Source organism: Cryptotermes secundus, unplaced genomic scaffold, assembly GCF_002891405.2.
Source record: "Cryptotermes secundus unplaced genomic scaffold, Csec_1.0 scaffold282, whole genome shotgun sequence".
Lineage (NCBI taxonomy): Eukaryota > Metazoa > Arthropoda > Insecta > Blattodea > Kalotermitidae > Cryptotermes > Cryptotermes secundus.
This window is the reverse complement of record NW_019738874.1, coordinates 86986-107149: the sequence shown is the minus strand read 5'-3', so window position 1 is coordinate 107149 and position 20164 is coordinate 86986. Positions and strand designations below refer to the sequence as shown.

At 40.8% G+C, this 20164-nt stretch overlaps 1 protein-coding gene across 3 annotated transcripts in view; it reads right to left on the bottom strand.

Moving 5' to 3' along the window:
- The window catches only part of LOC111871160 (putative tyramine receptor 2), a 248106-nt gene that overhangs the window by 207469 nt on the left and 20473 nt on the right, over positions 1-20164 (bottom strand). Inside the window, exon 1 of one of the 3 annotated variants that reach the window (XM_033754126.1) lies at positions 17787-18072. The exons of the other annotated variants lie outside the window; for them this stretch is intronic. The gene's annotated coding sequence lies outside the window, so the exon portion shown is untranslated. Of the gene's footprint in view, positions 1-17786; positions 18073-20164 lie in introns of those variants that run through there. 3 annotated transcript variants of the gene reach the window in all.

Sequence of the window (20164 nt, the reverse complement as noted above, 5' to 3'; positions counted from 1 at the left end):
CTAGCGCGTTTAACGAAATCTGCAGTACACCAATTTTGGTATCATCATATTTTGATAACAGAATATACGAGCTTTCTAATGACATAAAGATCATCACTTCAGATGATGACACTCCCTCATAGATGTTTCAGGTACAGTCTGGCACTGCTCTTAACAGACCTAGGCAGGCATTATAGCTCAGTCGAAGTAGCGGCTGGGCTAAAACTGAGCAACACAGGAATCGGTGTTCGGTTTAGTGCAACGGAGGGAGGTTATTATATTTTCTACAGCTACCAGATCGGATCTGGGGTCCAACGAGCCTCCTATAAAATAAATACCTGTTTTCTTTTCTGTGAATAAAGCAGCGGGGGAACAAAGCTCCTCATTCATCTCCATATAGTGTCAAGGTTAAGAAGTCGTGGAGGTGTACCTCAGCTTCCACATACATCTTCATTGTTTAGTGCTGTGACAGCTTCACTTTACACATTAGGTCTAAGTTATATTAAGTCTCATATATGACTATACAACAAATGGTATAAACGGTTGTTTCTTATAGAATATAGGAGGAAAATTATTCTACAAAAATATTAACGCTGTTCTGGTTTCGGATATATTCAATTTATTGAAATCAAAAACAATAAATATCATATGTAATAAACTTTTACATTTATGAGGCCAGCGGCGGTGGCACGCCAAGATCTACCGTTCTTTATGGATTTTTGGAAAACATCGAAATTGAAAATAAAAACTATATGCCACGCCAAAAATTAAAATTATCTTTAGAAAAGCTGTTCTCATACTGGGTTAGCCTAAAAGAAACAGGCACTTTAAATTACTCGCGTTCGTGAAACTTACACGCGCAGCCCAAAAATGGTCGACAATATGTGCAAGTTTAGAACACAAGAACAGAAAGGACAGAGTTTATGTTCCTCCCCTCCTCACAAGTGTGGACGATCTTAAACAACGCATGACAGTGGCTGCTGCGACTGTTGACGTGGCTATGCTGAGAAGCGTTTGGGAAGAACTGGACTATCGCATTGATATTTGTCGTGTTACAGAAGTGTCACATATAGAACACTTGTAACTTACCCATGTAAACTTCAGGGCGTACTTTTCAAAGCATGTAAGTATCTCGACCATGCTATTAAAACTCTTTTTTCTGTAAAACTTTGAAAGTGTCTTTTTCTTTTAGGCTAACCCTTTATTTTGAATGCATCAGGATAATCAAGAAATATTACGAATATTTTCTGGCTGTCCCCCTTAGAAGAAAATAATCCTGGGAAAAACCACGATTACGTTGATAAGTAGCTGATCGTGGCTTTCAACATGCGGAATGTTTCAAAGTACTCAGGAAAGTCCGAAATGCTTAAATTGACCTGGAATCAAACCTGGCAGTTTCAGGAGCACTATCACAGTACTATTGTCTTCTACATATTACTATTTGCAATATTTGTAAAAAAAAAATAATAAATCGTGATGAATTGAGACAAGGAATTTAGATATCTTCCCCCTTTAATTCTTTTATTTATGATCCATGATTTGATAGTGATTGTTCTAGTTTCATATCCTGTTAGTCTAAGTTCCTTATTCTTGAGTGAATGATAAAGATCTACACGTTAGTGCGAGAAGCCTTGAGGTCTTATTCCACGACGTACAGTACTCTACAGAACGTTACGTTGTCTCCCGGCTTCTGTCCACTCGCCCTCCAACGGACAACATGAGTCAGTCTACAGAAGGCCGCCTCAGGAGTCCAAGAGACAGCCCATCCGGGGCATGGAGGCAACACACCTTTCAACTGAGAGTAAGATTGGTTTAGTTTCCTGAGTTGCAACACCGCAAAGTCTTGTAGTTCTGTACCAGACTGCATAGCACCATAATCCAATAGATCATAATAAGAATTTTCACTGCCGTGGCAATCTCAAATCCCGTAATTTTTGGATTAGATCTCTGTCATTCAATTTAGTTTTAAGGAAATACTAGAACAGTTTATTTCTGTTAGAAGATGACGTCATATCGCTATCGAACGGTTCTTGGGGCCATGAAGTTGTTCAACATTTCTCCTCTTCATCCAGACGATGTCATCCGTGAGACATCTGTTCGTTGCATCCATACCACAGAAACTGGACGGCCAGGCAACTGTCTCTCCTTGCAGTAGCACACGCAGTTCTGTGAAACAATGTTACCAACATTAATGATGTTAGTGTTAATAAATACAAAGGCAAAAACGTAAAAATTATAAAGCTATCCCTGTAACAGGACGTGGAAGCCCATAGGGTTGTGAGACGTCGAGGTTCCCACATCGTCTCACGGATGGCGGTAAGGTTGTCAGCCTTAAACGCCGGCCGCCCTTTACCCCACAGGAAGATCCCTGGTACTCATTTCTGTTAGAGGCTAAGTCGACCCCAGGGTCATAGCGCGGCTGGGATGATTAGGTAAATTGAAAAAAATCCACCTTATCGGGACTTGAACCCGCGACCTTCTGGCTAGTATAATAGTGCCTCAACCAACCAAGTTACAGCGTGTACCTTAATAAATACAAAGGCTTTGAAATAAACTATTAAAATGTAACTCCATGCATCAGAGAATAGCCGCTCAACTGTTCAGAAAATTCCACGATCTTGTATAGTATTAGAAGGTATGTTATACCGAACAGTACTTGTAGCAGTAGCAGTAGCAGTAGCAGTAGCAGTAGCAGTAGCAGTGGCAGTAGTAGTAGTGTCAGGAGTAATACGTGTAGTAGTATTTGTATTTTGTTACATTCAGTATCACTACAAAATTATGCTTGCCCTATCTTTAATATGCGGTGAACTGTCTTATGAATACGTGTAAGGTGACGTCGTGTAGGACAGCACGTTGTTACAAACTTTCCTGAAGAACATACTGCCTCCATCTTCAGGGTATAATTATATGCCGAAATTAAGGGAAGAAGGTTGTGTGCATACGTATTTGTCTTACATGCTTGTATAGTTCCCCCCCCCCCTTTCTTTTGCTTGATTGTACTAACTCTTAACATTCTCCTGCAGCTGCTGAGGTAACACATATTTAAATAAATAAATTATTGAACTGAACTTCGGGGTAAACTACCCAAGAAGCTGATGGCTGACATTGAAATTTCCGGACCTGAGACAAATGACTTCTATATATCTCATTACTATTATATGAAATATGATTTTATACTTGCAAATGTTATCAGTGCGTGAAAGTTAATAGGTTTAGTGTTGTTATGGTACGGGATTTTAACACTGGTTACAACTGAAGCCTATCAGAGTGGCCGCGATGTCTAATGCATGAACTATTTTAATCTCTCGAATACTAGGATCTTGGGTTCGAATCCCACCCAAGGCACTGATATTTGTGTGCGTTTGTTCTGTGTTTCTGTTGTCCTGCGTGCAGGTAACGGCCTTGCGACGGGCTGATACTCCTTTCAAGGAGCCCTACCGACTGTGTATAGAATTAAGAGACTGAAAATCAGCCAAGGTCCAACAAAAGGACTGTAAAGCCATAGATAGACATGTTACAATTGGAAGCGTGGACTGCCTCTGCCAAATCCCCATTTTTCTTCAAACTTGAGGGAAGATGCGATCCACGCCTCAGCGTACTGAAGATGTCAACAGTAGTATGCAATCTGATTCACTCCATTTTCTTCTTCTAACGTTACTTACTTACTTATTCCTTTCTTCCTCTCTGGAATTTTAAAGCCTGATATACGTATATCTCCTCCTCTGGTTACAGATATTTATTTGTTCTTTGTTATTTGTGTTCAAAATTTCGAGTATTCCCAGCACAAATTTGTGTAAGGAGGTCATACCCCGTTATACAATCTTCTCTTGACTTACGGCTTAGGAAGAAGGCCGCGCCATAGCTCAAGCGGTTAGTTGCTGGCGTCCCACCGCGGCGGCCCAGGTTCGATCCTTGGTCTGGTCAAGTGGGATTTGTGGTGCACAAAATGGCGCTGGGGTAGGTTTTCTCCCAGTACTTTGGTTTCCCTTGCCAATCTTCGTTCCACCAATTGCTCCACAATCACCCTAACCTATCATCTGGGGCTGGTACAATCGGCCAGAAGTGGCCGCAGTACAATGTACTTAGTCCCATCCCATTAGCAATAATAAAAACGCAAAATGATCCGAGAGGAAATGATCGTTGGCTATTTCAAAGTACTATCCTAGCATTATCCTGCAGGGATTGAAGGAAACAACGAAAAATCACATGGAGTATAATCCGGTTTAAAAAAATTCCTTACTTAGCGCAAGCCAACACTGAGTGGAGCGGTGTCAGTCCGAACAGACATTCAAGAATACAATATGGCCATTCTAGTTCTATACAAGAAGTGGAATTTATTGGGCTTCGCCTTTTTCTATGTTACATATAAAATATCATTTTATATATACAATACATATAAACAATATTTGGTCTGACACGCCCGGATACTATATAGTGTCCCTGTTATATCAGACCACAACAGTTCCGAGACTGGACAAAGTAAAGAATTCTACTCGTTGGGCCCCTTGATAGAGCGAATCTCAAAATCTGAAAGTCTAGAATTTGAGACTGAAACAAAATTTCATTCGTGAGGAAATTAAGAGCAGATTAAATCTGGGTAATTGTTGCTTCCATTCATTTCAGAAACTATAATTTTGCACAGTTTGAAACCTGAACTCTGACATTGAGACAAAAATAGAGGCTCAGGGTGTTTGGGAACGGGGCACGGGGGGGGGGGATACATGAAGAGAGGAGGGTGGAAATATTAGGAGATTGGTAAAAATTCCATAATGGGGAACTTCGTAAATTGTACTTTTCGCCAAATACAATTACAATGGTGAAGTCAAGGAGTATGAGATGGACAGGGCATATAGCATGCATTAGAGAGAGAATGAATTCATATAGGTTCTTAGTGGGACAGCCAGAAAGAAACAAACCAGTATGTAGACTTAAACGTAAATGAGAGGTAAAGGTAAAGTTGCTCATATTCATCATAACTAATTAAGCACCACGCTATGAAGGCGTATGGGGGAGTGGATGAATAGATCCACATTTTCTTGACATCGGAATTAGCTGGAGTTCAGTGGTCAGCTTCACGGCCCGACCACTTCATCCTCTGGGAAAGAGCCGCCAGCACCCATTAGATAGAGGTTGGGTGGACCCCCAAGAGCCGCTTTGGAAAACCTGGAGAAAAGAAATTTCTTGACCTACTGGGACTCGAACTCCGACTCCTCCGTCGTCCAGCCCCTAGCCAGTCGATATACCAACTACGCTAATCCGGGATAATAAAATTTCAGAGAAATATAACGCGTGGGTGTCGACTCGTTTACATGACTCTGGAAAGAGGCTAATAGCGGAGTCTTGTTAGCACGGTAATGAAACTTCGGATTCCACACAATTAACGAAAATTCTTGAGTAGCTGACAGACTTGAGCTCCTCAAGAAGAACCGAGATAAATGGAATTAGTTACTTAGTTAGTTATTCTCCCAAGGGGTCCAACGGAGTAGAATTCCTTACTTTGTTCTTCGAGTTGAAGAAGGAAGTACAATCAGTTTCAGAAATATTGTGGCTTTAAAAACTGGAGGGATAAAAATTGCCCTAAAAATGAGTGAAAATTTCCCAGAAATCGTATTTCAGTATCAATTTTTTTTTCGGGAAATATATCGTCTTCCTATTCGGATGGACAGAGATACGAATTCACTTACCTACGCAAGATGGCCTCCTGTCTTCTGGCTACCGGAGCACACGTAGTCCTTCTGGCAGCGTGATGGTGGCTGCTTGCCGTCGGCGCTCTTTTGCAACACGAACACACGTCCATGCTTAAACATTTTTGCTCCCTGCTCATCGCTCGTGGTGCGCCAGTAAACGGTTTGTACGGCGCTACGGCCGGCGATGTAACGGGAAGTTGAGCCAATAAGCATCTCTATTTAACGAGTAAGTATCTTCTAGTCGAACAGACACACAGTTCACTTCTTGAAGCTTCAAAGTTTGTTTTTACGCAGTAAACTTGATATAAGTAATACGATTCCTCCAAAAATGTATAACTGACTGGATGAATGGGGTGTTCGATGAAAAATAGATGGCTAATAGGCCTAGGAATGAGGATGAATGTGAAGTGACATGAAGATGATGGGAAGTGTGTGTGTGTGTGTGGAGTAACGGAAGTATCTGTATTTATATCACCGCCCCCCCCTTCCACTTGTAGTAATATTTGTTGAATAACTTTCCGTACAAAGTCCACTCAAAAATCACACGATAACTTCCAAGAGACTCGGACGACACCCAAATCAATTTCTATGCTCCAGAGCTTAAAGCCATCAATTCCTGTCTCATTTGTTTCCGTCAGTATGGGGACATTGGTAAATGTTGATCATCAGAGGACTATGGGTTCGATTCCCGTCAGAGGCAGGGATAATTCTATTCTCCATAGCATCATTATCGTACTACCTCTCTTTTCTAGTGATTAGTGTTTCTGGCTACATATCCAGAGGTCGCGGGTTCGATTCCAGGCGCTACCGGATTTTCCAAGAAGTAGTGGATCTGGAACGGGGTCCACTCAGCCTCTTGAGGATAATTGAGCTGTTTCAAGGAAACAGTGGCTCCGCTCTATAAAACCGAAATTAAAGGCCGTGGGGGCGACACCCTCTATCCGCTAAAGTTGGCACTAACTTCGCCGACAAGCGGCTGTGGCTCGGTCGGTATAATTTGTTTGCTGACTAAAGCCATGGAGTTTCTTTTTTGTTTGTAGCATTATTATCGGCTCCGAGGATCATCCAGCCCCTTATCAATTGGCTACTTTGGGATCTTCCCCGGAGATAAAGCGGCCGAAGCATGAAGCTGCACTCATATCCAGATTAAGGCTGCTTAGAGTTGTCCCTCTATTCTCCCTTACGCATTCCATCGCGCTGCTAAATTAAACACATGGACAATTTTCTTGCTTCTTTCTTATTTAACGACGTTCTCTTATCGAGACTGTACAGCGTCGTATGTGGGATGTTTAATTAATGTGGAGCAGTTAGAGCAATGAGAATTGGCAAGGGAAACGGAAGTACATGGAGAAAACCTGCCCCAATATTGCTTGGTCCATAAATTCCTGATATTTTCCTGGGCTGAAACAAGGGGGCTGCGGTGGGAAGCCGATTATTAATCGAATTATGTTATGGCATGACCACTCCCCCACTTTTTCGAGTGTGATATCGTACTATTTGGTATTTACCAGACTATACGGCGTCCCATTCCAGAAGATGGTAGTCTTTAAGAACTAACTTTGTGCGAATTACACCCAAATTTACATACCGTAAACTTTGCTGAGTGACTGTAAAACAAAAATAATCAGTCAATCAACGAGCGGTAAACAATTTTCACGGTATTTTGTTAAACGTTAGTCTGGCGATAAAAACAGTTTTATAGAACCGCGCAATTACCTCATTCTAGGTGTTTACAAAAGTTCATTAATGGCTTCAACGTGTTTCGAAAAGATTGGCCATTAGTAAGGAATGAAATAAGCTTAGCTGTACAATTTAAAGACCACGCGTTTAACAACGGACTGTAAGTCAGATCAACTTTCTTTGTAACCACGTTCGAATTACAGACGACTTACATTAGTTGTAAATGCACCTGATTTGTAGTAGACTTCTCAAGGTTACCCGACATTTCATTTGTATTATCACGATTTATTTTGCGTGACTTTAGACGGGGTATGGATTAGTTGTTGGTTTATTTTATTAACAACTTGTATACAAACCACACTTTACAGCTCACTGGCACACACAGACTAGTGTCCTCAGTCTATTACAGTCTCCACTAGCCGTTTCCTAGCAACATATTTATACGGGTCTCATTGTAACTTCAGCACACATGAAGTTATCTTTGCACAACCTAATTAATTTCTTTCTCTCTCCTCGGAATCATCTTTGACTTCCATCTCAGGAGTCTATCTCGATTCTTGAATTAAATTCCTCTGCTCCCAATCTCGTATCCTGGCAGGCTGGCGTATCGAAACTCGACTGAACTCGTTGCCATTTCTTCTCAATCATCTTCGAATGCCGTCTTAAGAGACACTCAATTACTACCTCAGCTCACCTAGGAGATCCTCGTTATATAGCCTCAGAGCAGATCCAACGGAAGACACAGTTCCCATCGTTATAGCCCAACAATACCTCGATTGGTGCTTGGTGATTCGTTGCTGCGGGAAACTGTTTACCGCGTCCTTATGTAGAATTGAACGTCTACTCTGGCTCCGCTCTTCAGGCTTTCAGGCATCATGCCACAGTACTCGTACATACGTATTTCGTCATCGTAAAATCTACTAGAAGCACCCGTTCTTCTTTCATGATGTGGCTGCTCTTCCCGTCAGTATCACAATTATATACAGGGTGATCCTAAATTATTGTCAGGTATTCCGACAATAATTTAGAATCACTCTGTATCTTTCACAAATAACAATCTGTATGTTACTACAGGTATGTACCATATCAGGGATGGCAAATCGTTGACAATGATACTGTGGCGTATTTGCTCTAGGCAGGAACCGTTGAGCCACCGAGGCCTCGTGGCACACGCGCAACGGGGGTTGCGGATTGTATCGGCGCGTTGTTAGGCGATAACTCTGTGAACGCTTGGATGGCGCAACAGGGAGTGAGAGTGACGTCACATACCACCACTCACCCTGTTGTTGCGCGACGCTCGGTAAACACGCCTGACAACAATACCTGATATCTGTTGCCGAGCAGCGATGTGTTTTCTATGTGGTCAGTGCGGAAGCTACATAACTAGAGTATTCGTCGGTGCGGAGCCAGTGACATACCCCCCGTATGGAGGCGGGGTCGAATACCTCCACCGTGACCCTGTGAGTCGTAAGAGGCGACGAAACGGGAAGTCTCAAATCTGAGACAGTAAAATATGGTCTCGAGTCCCAAAGGACTCAGACCCGAGAAAGACCGAGCTGGCAAGGGAGAGCAGCATATGCAAAAGACAGACCCGTCCTCTCGTCAGAGAGGGCGCCCCACAAAAATAAGACCGTAACTGTCAAACGGTAATAATTAATATCTGGTCATGAGCCCCAAATGGGGCTCGACACAAAGACTTACTGACTGACTGACCGTGAGTCGCAATGTGACTTGGACTTGGACTTGTTGAGCCAGTATTGAGTTACGAGTGGAAGTTACGAGTTACCAGTTAAAGTCTAGCAGTTACGAGTTGTTGAGTTGTATCGAGTGAATGGAATCAAGACAGTTGAAACCTGGATGAGAATACGGTAGAAGAAATAACTGGGACAATGAAATTGTGAACTATGTAAGTGTAGGAGCGAGTGTGCAATAAATTCTCTAGATCAAAACCGGCGTGAAGTTATTTGTCGCGTCACATACAGCAACACGTCACAATACTATATTTAGCGCCATGTGAGATTTCTGCTGATACCAGTGATTGCAGATTCTGTCCAGATTTATCTCTAGCAGCTGTTTAACAATTGTCGGAACCCAAAAAATAATTTATAATCAGCCTGTACTAACATTAACCTATGAAGGCTGGATAATATTAAAATTTAAATACTAAAATCTTCTAGTGTAATGGAAATGGGGATTAGATTCGCGTTCAGAGGCTCTACGCCTAAATATCATTCTAACAGCCTAGGCTGCTGTGTCTGTTGGAGAAGTAAGGAGAAAATTTCGTAACATATTTTGGATGCTCTTCATCATGTCCAACAAAGAGCAGAAAACATAGGAATTATATTTTAACCTACTTCCTTTATTTTGTGAAAAAAATAAAAGTAGGCTTATGACATCGCCTTGCTATCTGTGTGTTTTTATGTATATATCTTCCCCAAACAACTTGTAAATGCCTGCTCAAGACGAGCATCCCTAAGGAGGGAGCGTTTAGAGAACACCAGCGTGAGTATCAGCTCACCAGGAATGAGGATTTCTTTTGTTGTATTGTACCCCAAGGCAAACGGCACAAAGGCTGTAACTGGTGAGATCAGAAGGTTATGGAAGGACGAAACTATGGTTATCATAGCATTTTCTTAGAAAGACTGAGGAAAAAATACTGGCTTTGTGGTGCATGACAAAAGCACACCTAAAGAAAGTGGAAGAAACTATAAGAGAAAAAAAATAATTATGGGTGCACTGGAAAGAACTTGCAGCTGTGCAAGTTTTCCGTCATGCCCCGACCACATGCAACACAGCTGGGCCCAATTACAATTACGAAAGTTGCGTCTATCTTATCTTTCCTCAATGGGTGTAGACTATGAGCTACGGGTCCATGCAATAGGTCTAGTAGTCATGGTAAACCTGATCGGCAATTATACAACTAACTAAGTAAATTATTTTATTGACTGAAGGACATGTATACAGAGAATGATACACACAAGACAACGAAATGTCTGATGCAATATCTATGATTATGACAACAGAATCTAATTCTAACATTATTATAGTAACATGAAAGAGATTGGTAGCAACAAATTTATGTGAATGGTGTCTAATTAACCAGCAAATTTCGCGAAAGTTGAGTAAATTTCCTTGTGGAAATTAACTAGGTCGCCGTGAAAATAAAAGAAGAGTTACGTGATAGCTGTTATCAGTAAAACAAATGACATCAGGAACATAAATTTTTCTGTCACTTGGATTTAAATGTGCATTCGCAAATAAATCCAAAGAAGGGCAAATATATCTCCAACATAGGTTAACATGATTTAAATTATAATCCACATGACCCGATTTACGTCCTACATTACGTCAGTCAATGCTTTTACTTTCAGAGTTAATATTTAATGATCCTTAAAATAGGAAAAATGAGAAAATGAAAAATATGAAGAAAGAAGGAGGAGGATGAAAGAAAACGGAGTAGATGCAGGAAACTAGAGAAATGGGAAAGCAGAAAAGGAATTGAAGGAAAACTGAGGAGCGAAAAGTAAAATAGAAAGAAGAGCACTGAAAAAAGGGAGATAAGAAAAAGAAAACAAGAATAAATATAAGGATAAAAGGGAGAGAGGTACAAAAAACGAAGCTCGGGGAGCTGAAAAAGGACAAAAGAAAGGAAGAGATTCAGAAAAGAAAGTTTAAGAAAATGTGATAGAGAGAAAACTTGACAATGAAGGAAGAAGAGGAGAAAAATGAGGAAAGGAAGCGTAAGGAGAAGTAAAGAATAGAAGGTGAACGAAAAAATAAATTTGAATAATGGAAGAGGAGGAATAAACCTGAAAAGAAACCGAATGAGACAAGAAACCAAATTCCAACTTGAGTTGGAAGCATGCAGTGCTGAAACCATCACGGCACTGGGGCTATGATCGTGTCACGGGCTGTTGACGCTCTGACGGCTCCTCACATTCCTATTACAAGATGTACAACAAACAAAACAACAAACACAAACTCCGTAGCCTGTAGTCCGTAAGCGAACTATACCGACCTAGCGACCGCCGCTTGTCTGGGAAGTTAGAGCCAACTATAGCGGATAGATGGTGTCACGTGGTCAGCGCAGCGAATCCGCACGGCCTTTAATCTCGGTTTTCTAAACCGGAACCGCTATTTTGCTTGAAATATCACTTCAGTTATCCTCACGAGGCTGAGTGGATCCCGTTAGAGACCCACAACTCAGAAAATCTGGTAGGGCCGGGAATCGAACCCGGGATCTCTGGATTTGTAGCCAGGAAATCTGACCACTAGACCACAGAGGCGGTCGGATGTACCATAACGGTAGTATTAAATGTGTCCCTGCACTTCTTAAAAAACAATGCAGTTATAACATGTAGGGGATAAATCCGTAACTAATATCGTGCTAGCAAAACCCAAATTTTAAAAAACCATATTTTTCACGTGTCTAGCGGTAAGCTTGATGAAAATAACGGGCCCTATTTCGGATTGCATTTTTTTTAGCACTTCGGTTACACGTTTTCTTAATTACACTTAAATCGCCATCCTTGGTTTACATACTTTCCAGTCCACCGTTGAACACGCACTAGGATTTCCAGTCTTCACTACTCGTCTTCTGGCAACGGATCTCAACACAGGAATTAGTGTTTCAAATCATTGTGAAGTCTTCTTGCTATTTCGTCTTCAGTCACTCTGGAACCTGGTAACTAAAAATTCTTCTGGACTCACTCCTCCAGCTTACGGCTGACTCGTAACTACCCTGAACAAATTCTGCTCATTTATATAGCCGCGGAACGGACATGGACCTACAGTAAACGCATATCACGTGATCGCTATCAAGCCAGTCTACTGGCGCTTCGGTCTTATCCACAGAAAACACGGCCTCCTCTATTGTTGCGTGTTGGACCGTGTTAACAGAGCTGTTGCCTGGTAACGCCGTTACAATATGTTACCCTGCAATATCCTTCTCTATCTCCCCATATTTTTTTTTTTTTCCTGACGAGGCTTTCCAATCGAAAGTATGTATGTATTATTTGCTTTGTCTCTCTTCCAACATGTCCAATACATCTCAGACTCCTGGCCAACTCTACCGTAACAATATTGGACTGATAGGAAAGCAAATTACATTCGTCAGGCAATTGTTTTATGTGCACCCTAAAATACAGCCTGTCGAGCAGGAAGCATGAGGCTATATACACATGCGGATATCTCATTTATACGTCAAATTTATGAGGTTCTTGTAAAAATACATAAAACCCGTCTCCAAATAGTGTGGTACGATGGCAGTGCGACTGATGACAATAGCGAAGACAGTGATAGGATGTACTAACAAAGGCGAACAAATGTCAGTTGGGTTTCAGCCAAAACGACCATACGAACCATGCCCACACTGAACTTACGCCATGGTGATAAAGCTTCAATACGGAGCTCGGGGAGCTGGAAATAATTCGTCCGGGCATAAATAAATCCGCTTCTACGGAGGTCTTATTATTTTATTTACGTTCTGATGGGTTGAAATCGCATTTAAAAGTAACAAACGTATTTTACAAAATTAATAGCTCGTATTAAAATGTGTCTGAAGCCAGGTGAACGATGATTTCACATTGCTGAAGTCACAAACATGAAGCCCTATATCAATATACGAACCTCTCGGTTACAAAAATGAAAACAACTTCTTGTTCTGCATTAAACAATTCCTCGTCTCTAGTCCTGCGTATAAGGTGAGTGTAAAGCGATGTAAGAAATAGATGCCATATATTAAATAGATTTTATTCATGGACTACACGTCTTTTTGTCCGTTTCTAATGAAAAATTACAAAAACGTACATGTTACCTTCATCACGTCTGTCTATCCGCGTGTAGCGATTCGAGAAGATCTGAACGGATTTTCATGAAATGTGGTATCAGTGAATTCTATTAGAGATTGTAGAATATTTCATATTTGGTAAAAAATATCGGACGAGAATAATGATAAATTTACATGAAGAATTGCATCGTTTTTGCTTGCATCTCTAGCGTACATTTCTAAGTGTAAAATATTTCGCACAAACGCTGTAGGTGAAAGTGAAACTCCCTCGATACCGAACACGTTCTCTCTCTCAGCCCTCCATGTGTGAAGGCGTCAGAAATGTCGCGTTATAAGGACGATTCGTAAATTGTCAGAGATCAGCAGGAATAAATAAAGACCTTTATACACGTATATCTGGTTGAAAGTCTGTTTCAGTACATACGCGGCATACAGGCAGGAGGTTCTGAGAGGACAAAAATAAATACAATGTAGAAATTCAAGATTACACTGTCTGAGATGTGAAGCCACTTATTTTGGGATGAAAGTACCACAGTTTCGGAAGAATATGGTGCATTTTTCTTGAAGGTAGAGATACAAGGTTCCTCTAAAGGCCGGTACCCTTCTACCAAGCTACATGGCGTCACATTCCAGAATAAATAAACCTTCACATTAGCATCCATGAAAACATCGACTCTCACACGGTACTAATGGCCTCTACTTACTTATCCAGTGCGTGCATAATTGCCAGAAATACAGAATTTCACTGCGTTACATTTGCCAGATATAATGTTACAGTTTCGCAATATCGCCATGTTTATAATTGTTAACATGTAAGAATCCCACTCAGGCCATGGATGTTTAGTGTTTGTGTACAGGTAGAGGCCTTGCGATGAGCTGATCTCTCACCCAAGGAGTCCTATAGAATGTCTAAGATCTAGTAAACCGAAGTGAAACGGAGAATTTCATTGAGGCAGGGCAAGGCCCAAATTGGAGCTGTAGGGCCAAAGGGGGGAAAAGACGTAATCATGTATGGCCTACTTCCAGACAAATTTTTAAGTTTTTGCGGCAATTATTTACCAATTATCATCATCAGGGAGATAAATAAACGTATGCTTAGTACAACGGCCATGTTGTTTACACTTTAAAAATTATTTTAAAGAACCATAAATCTTTCAACTATTTATTACCACACAATTTTGTTGTGTCCTACGTCATAAGCTACTCGTGTCCTTTAGATCCCTCGTGGCGGTTACTGTTATTGATACCAGAGTTGAAATGTACAAGGACAAAATATCATGGCATTCATACCAAATTTCAATAAAATCTTTTATGCTGAAAGGGGACAGAAAATGTTCGACTGAAGTTTCACACTAAGTAACAGTACCTTGAGAACCAAACTTTAGTTCATAATTCAGCTGTCTTTTCCCCTTCCTTCAGGGCTTCTCAGAGGAAGAACACTTCTTAAGAATTCAAATCTTAGAAAGACCCTCTATAGGGCTCAATCTGACAATCGTAGTAGCACAACAGTAACAAAAGAAATAAAACATACAAGCAAATACAGAAGCAAAGAATTAAGGAAATTTACAGGAAGACGGTGAGTATAAAAGTAAATATAAAAAAGTAAAAGGAATGGAAGAAACTTAAAAAATGAGAACAAATTAAATAAAACTGTATGTTAATATACACATCAGACCCTGGTGGTTAACCACGCTCTTTAAAAATGGATTGAAAAGTGAGTCGCTTACAGTTTTTTAAATAAAAGCCATCTATTCAAATATGCAATTCCGACTATTGTAAAATTCAAACAAAATTGTATGAGAAGATACTGTCTTCTTGCAATATGGTTCTGTGTAGTCTAGTAGTTATATGCAGATATTTCGGATTACTGTGCTGCCTCAAACTTCAGATTAACTCCTCTACTCTGAGGACGAGGGAAGAAAGTTCCAAGGCCATGAAGGCGTATGGGGGATTGGATGTATAGATCCACATTTTCTTGACCCGATATTAGCTGGAGGCGAGTGGTCAGCTTCACGCACCTATCGCTTTAACCCCGGGAGAGCACCCGGTACCCATTGAATAGGAGGCTGGGTGGACCTCACAGCCGGTCTGGACTACACGGAGAAGAGAAATTTCTTGACTTTACAGGGACTCGAACTCCGGTCCATTGGTGGTCCAATCCGTAGCCAGTCGCTATACCGACTACGCTACCCCGGCTCCATCTACCAGACTATACTGCGTCTAATTCCAGAAAAAAAAGAATACTGTCCATAGGGAAAGCAATAAGAACCTCAATTCTGTATACGTTGTAACTTCAGACGAGACAGTCATATTCTGTCGACAGGGTTCAGGTCTACTCGGTGTTCTAACAACCAGAAATTTCCGGAAGTCATATTGCAGTTCCTGTTACTTGCACAGAAATATCTCTCTTCTATAATTCGTGGATATTACTCATTATTAATGAATCAGAGCCATCTGTGATTGAGACTTGAACTCTGACCTACCAACAAAACTTCAGAGTATCTGACAGTAATTAACGTTCAAGATGCCGCGTAACATGTTACTTCCCATTTCAAGTCAAGTGACATGAAGTCTCCGATGCAGACAATGTTTCTTTGAGACAGATGAAACGTTCACGGCGCTTGTTGAGCGAGTCTGTTGAAGCAGCATAAGGCCTCATCCACACGACACGTTTTTTGTCTCCCCCCCCCTTGACGTAAGTAGCAAATTTTTGCTTCCTCCACCGCCGATAGCTGATGTTGCGTTGTTCAGTCGTGCAATGTGGACGGTCTCAAGAAATGTTTAATTTCCCTTTATTTATTATGCGGGGGCAGAAAACACCGGAAGCTTAGCAGCCACCGGGTGCATCAGTTAGAGTGCAAACTCGATAATAAGAACTAATTAAAGCGCTGCTGTGACTATTAGATTGTTCAGATTTAAAATAAAGTATAAGTTAAAATATAAGGTAAAGCTATCCTTGTAAGAGTCCGTGGAGGCCCATAGGGTTGTGAGACGTCGAGCCTCCCACATTTTCTAGACAACTGGCTCACAGTCGGTGCTGAGGTTGTCAGCCCTACGCTCCGACCGCCCTTTACCCCCAGAAAAACTCCTGGTAGAGGCTGAGTCAACTCCAAGCACACAGTGCTGCTGGAAGGATTAGGTCAATTGAAGAATCTAATGACGTCATCGGGAATAGAACCTGCGACCTTCCGGCTTGTAACATAATGCCTCAACCAACTATGCTACCACGTTCACCTCAGATTTAAAATAAACATTTTTCATTTTTATCAATATTATTGAATTCAAAATATTTATAGGTACGTTCTGTATATAAAAGACGGGAGCCCGCGGATATTTGACTACACACTGGGCTTCAGGGAGGGGGAGAACGGTAGCCGGGTCACTCGTACATATTTCATCACTTACAGAGGCAGCTTCATTTAACACATAATATCATTTCTACAATAATTCATTTTTACTGCAAGAAAGTAAAATACTCGTAATTATATGAGATTTGTATTTCTAGACTATAGCTGCTATTTCCTTAAAATAGCTCCTCAATTATCCTCGCGAGGCTGAGTGGACTCCGTTCGAGACCTACTACCTCTCAGGAAATCCCATAGCGCCTGGAATCGAACCCGGGACCTCTGGATCTGTGGCCAGGGATTCTGACCACTAGACCATATAGGCGGTCCGGTTACTGCTATTTTAATTCTCACACGAAATTTCCAGCCCAAAATGCAGTAGAGGCGGCGATTTAAGAGTTTCTTTTGAACTGTAATGATTCAACAAAGCCCGGCCGGCCGTATTGTCATTCGGCAGTTCCACGTACAGTGTTTTACGTTAAAGCCTCCTGGCAGAATAACTTATCGCTTGTCTGAATCAGCAAGTCTAAATCTGTCCCGGCAATTTTGCCTGCGAGTGTTACATGTTGAATCTAATGTGATCAGCTGCTGCTGATGTGCGGTTGAGCAGCTGTGGCCCCATATGTTGTAGTTTCGAGAGAAAGAGTTCCGAGATATTTAATTTCCTTTTTAATCAAGATGGTTGTACCCTCACCGATTCTATCTTCTTTTTCGCATCTGCATGCATATAAGTTAGACATTTGAATTTTGTAGACCTGTGCAAAGGAATTTTATTTATTAATGCAACAGAGATACTGTCAGCTACCAGAGAGGTGAAGAAATCAAATTTTGTTCGGGACCCCTGTGGCATTCAAAGATAATATTTCTAGATGACATAAAAATTAAGTCTCCACAGGAAACATATTACGTATCCTCTACAAAGACCAACTGGTTAATATCGTTTAGGGAAACAATCGCTGTTTATTGTGAGAACCATATAGAATACATTAATACACTATACTAACAAAATGCTGAGTTTTAGTGTGTTAAAGTAGGTAATACATATAGTGAAGTATGAGCTTTAAGTGGTTCCATTTGACATAAATTTCAGGGTTAAAGAAATTCAGAAATATAAATACAAAACATATATCAAGGATTTTTCCATCTCATAAAGCTTAAAGTTCTATCTTTCAACTCATGACTTCGCCATATCAGGATATAAAATCTAAGAGCCTGTTATTTTTAGCTGCAGACTAAGTGGGACCCTCAACGCCTCACAACCCTATGGGCCTTCACGGCCTGTTACAGGGATAGCTTTACTTTACTTACTGCATTTTTAGACGTGACGTGTGGCCGACGAGTGAGAAATACAAGCACGAAGTAGCTTGACCATGATTGCAGCTGCATTGTAGAAGACTGACGACCTGTAACTAAGGCCACAAGCCACTATCCCTGTATCTAAGAGAACTAGACCAGATCCACTGAACATTCTGTTGAGAACGGCCAGTTCTAAAAACACAAACAGTACTTCAAAGCAAATGCGAAGCATAACCCTTCACACTGGTAATGCAATTTGTATCGTTGGAGTTCAGGTACGTGACTCACTTGGGCACAAGTTCGCTGATTGGTCCGCGCTAAAATCGAATTTGTTGCAGACGGAATACGAAATATCAGTTTGCCAGATCCTTTTGCGACAGACACGCTGAAACAGTGACACTATGACCTGAACTCATGGTCATCCACGTCAACATATGCGTCTTCAGATCTAAATTCGTGTGGCTCCAACAACTTCAGCGGGGTAGCGTAAACACGTGACTATGTAAATAAGAAACAAAAATAATTATTTCGAATATTGACACGCTGATATAATGATATCGAATCACAGAAATAACACCATGACACTGAAAGTCCCTGCTTTTATGGAACCCACAGATCGTGGATTTTCGAATTTTACAACACTGTATCCATTTTATTTGATACTGTAAGTGCCTCAGAGCCAGTCTGGACGTAATACCGAAAATAAAAATTCTCTGTACCTACTGGGAATCGAATTTAGATCATCTAGTGAGCTGTTCCAACTTATTTAAAAGTGAAAATTGTAAGAATATTAATTTTCATATGCTTATTGCATATTTCATCTGAAACCAATCGCATTTATTGAAGGAAACAAATGGGTTATATATTTCTAGTACTGCTATGCTTGATAAAACAGCTACAGACCTACAGTACAAATAAGGAAGCTACATAACCCTTTAAAACTCAATTTCTTCTAAATAACATAAATTCAGTCCGTACCTCACAGGAAACACATTACTTCTGTGCTACAGAGACTAACCGATTAATGCAGTTTAAGGAAATAATCGTTGTTTATTGTGAGAACCATATAAACACACACATACACTCTGTTGGCAGAATACAAATTTTTTGTATTGGAAAATAAGTTGTACGTATAGTAACCACTGGGTTAATAATCAAGAGGACATTCACCCAGTTATTCCTTTTGAACGAAATTTATCTGGTAGCTGCAGATGGTTTATTGGTTACATGAGGAACTTAGGATGAAATTCAAACGTATATGCACATCGAAGCATGTTTCTGTATTTCAAACACCGATACACGCAGGAAGGTAAATTTGCATTTGGCGCTTTTGTTTTGTTTCTAATCACAGGAGTCCTACAGAAATACCAGTTGATCTGATGTAACACACTGCTCACTAACTGTAACTGAAAACAGACCGCTAATAGAGCCGCCCAATGCTGACAAATCAAAAACAAATTCTCAAGCATGAACCGCACTGCCAGCCGTGAAACATAATGCCGTCAAGCTGTCCACAAAGTTAATAACTTCACTCCATTCCAAATATTATAGACAATCAGGCATACTGATTCATCAGCAAAATTCGTATGCCCCTCACCGGTCGGCCGTGCACCGGTCGCCGCAAACCGGTGAACAAAGTTCTTACTGACAAAAAAAAAGGCTTTTTGTACCGTATATCCATGAGTCTTACGAAAAAACAGGAATACTTTCTTACGTCAAATATCCATGGATTTTTAGGGTCACAAATGATCTAATGTTTTAGGCAGAATATTTTTTTAATATTCAACAATGACTACTCCATTGAGACAAAAGGTCAGCGTTACTCAACCTGTTGAATGTGAAGCCTCGAAAATAGTAATTCAGCCAAACAAAATTCATTTACACAGAAATGTCTTGCAATCTACGTACGCACAAGCTTTTCATTCATGGTGCAGTATATTTCTATTTCAAATAAAAGAACTGTGTTTTATTGCATAATTATATTAATACAAGTTAGAGTTAAAGTTGTTCCTGTGCTTAACTCTACTGTATCACTATGTTATGAAGACGTATGGGGGAGCACATATATACATCCATGTACTGTTGACCTCGGCACTATGTGAAGATAACTGTCAAAATTTTCGATCACAGTGTCCGCACGGTCTAATGCATAAAATGTCTTCGTTCACTCGAACGCTGGGATCGTGGATTCGAAGCCCACTCAAGTCATGTATTTCTGTCTGCGTTTATTCTGTGTGTAGGTAGGGCCTTGCGACGGGCTGATCCCCGTCAAAGGAGTCCTACCGACTGTGTACAAGAAAAAGAAACTGAAAAAACCGCCAAGATCCAACAAAAGGAACGTAAAGCCATGGCTGGCTGGCTGGATTGGTGGGTGGGTGGATGTGTGGGTG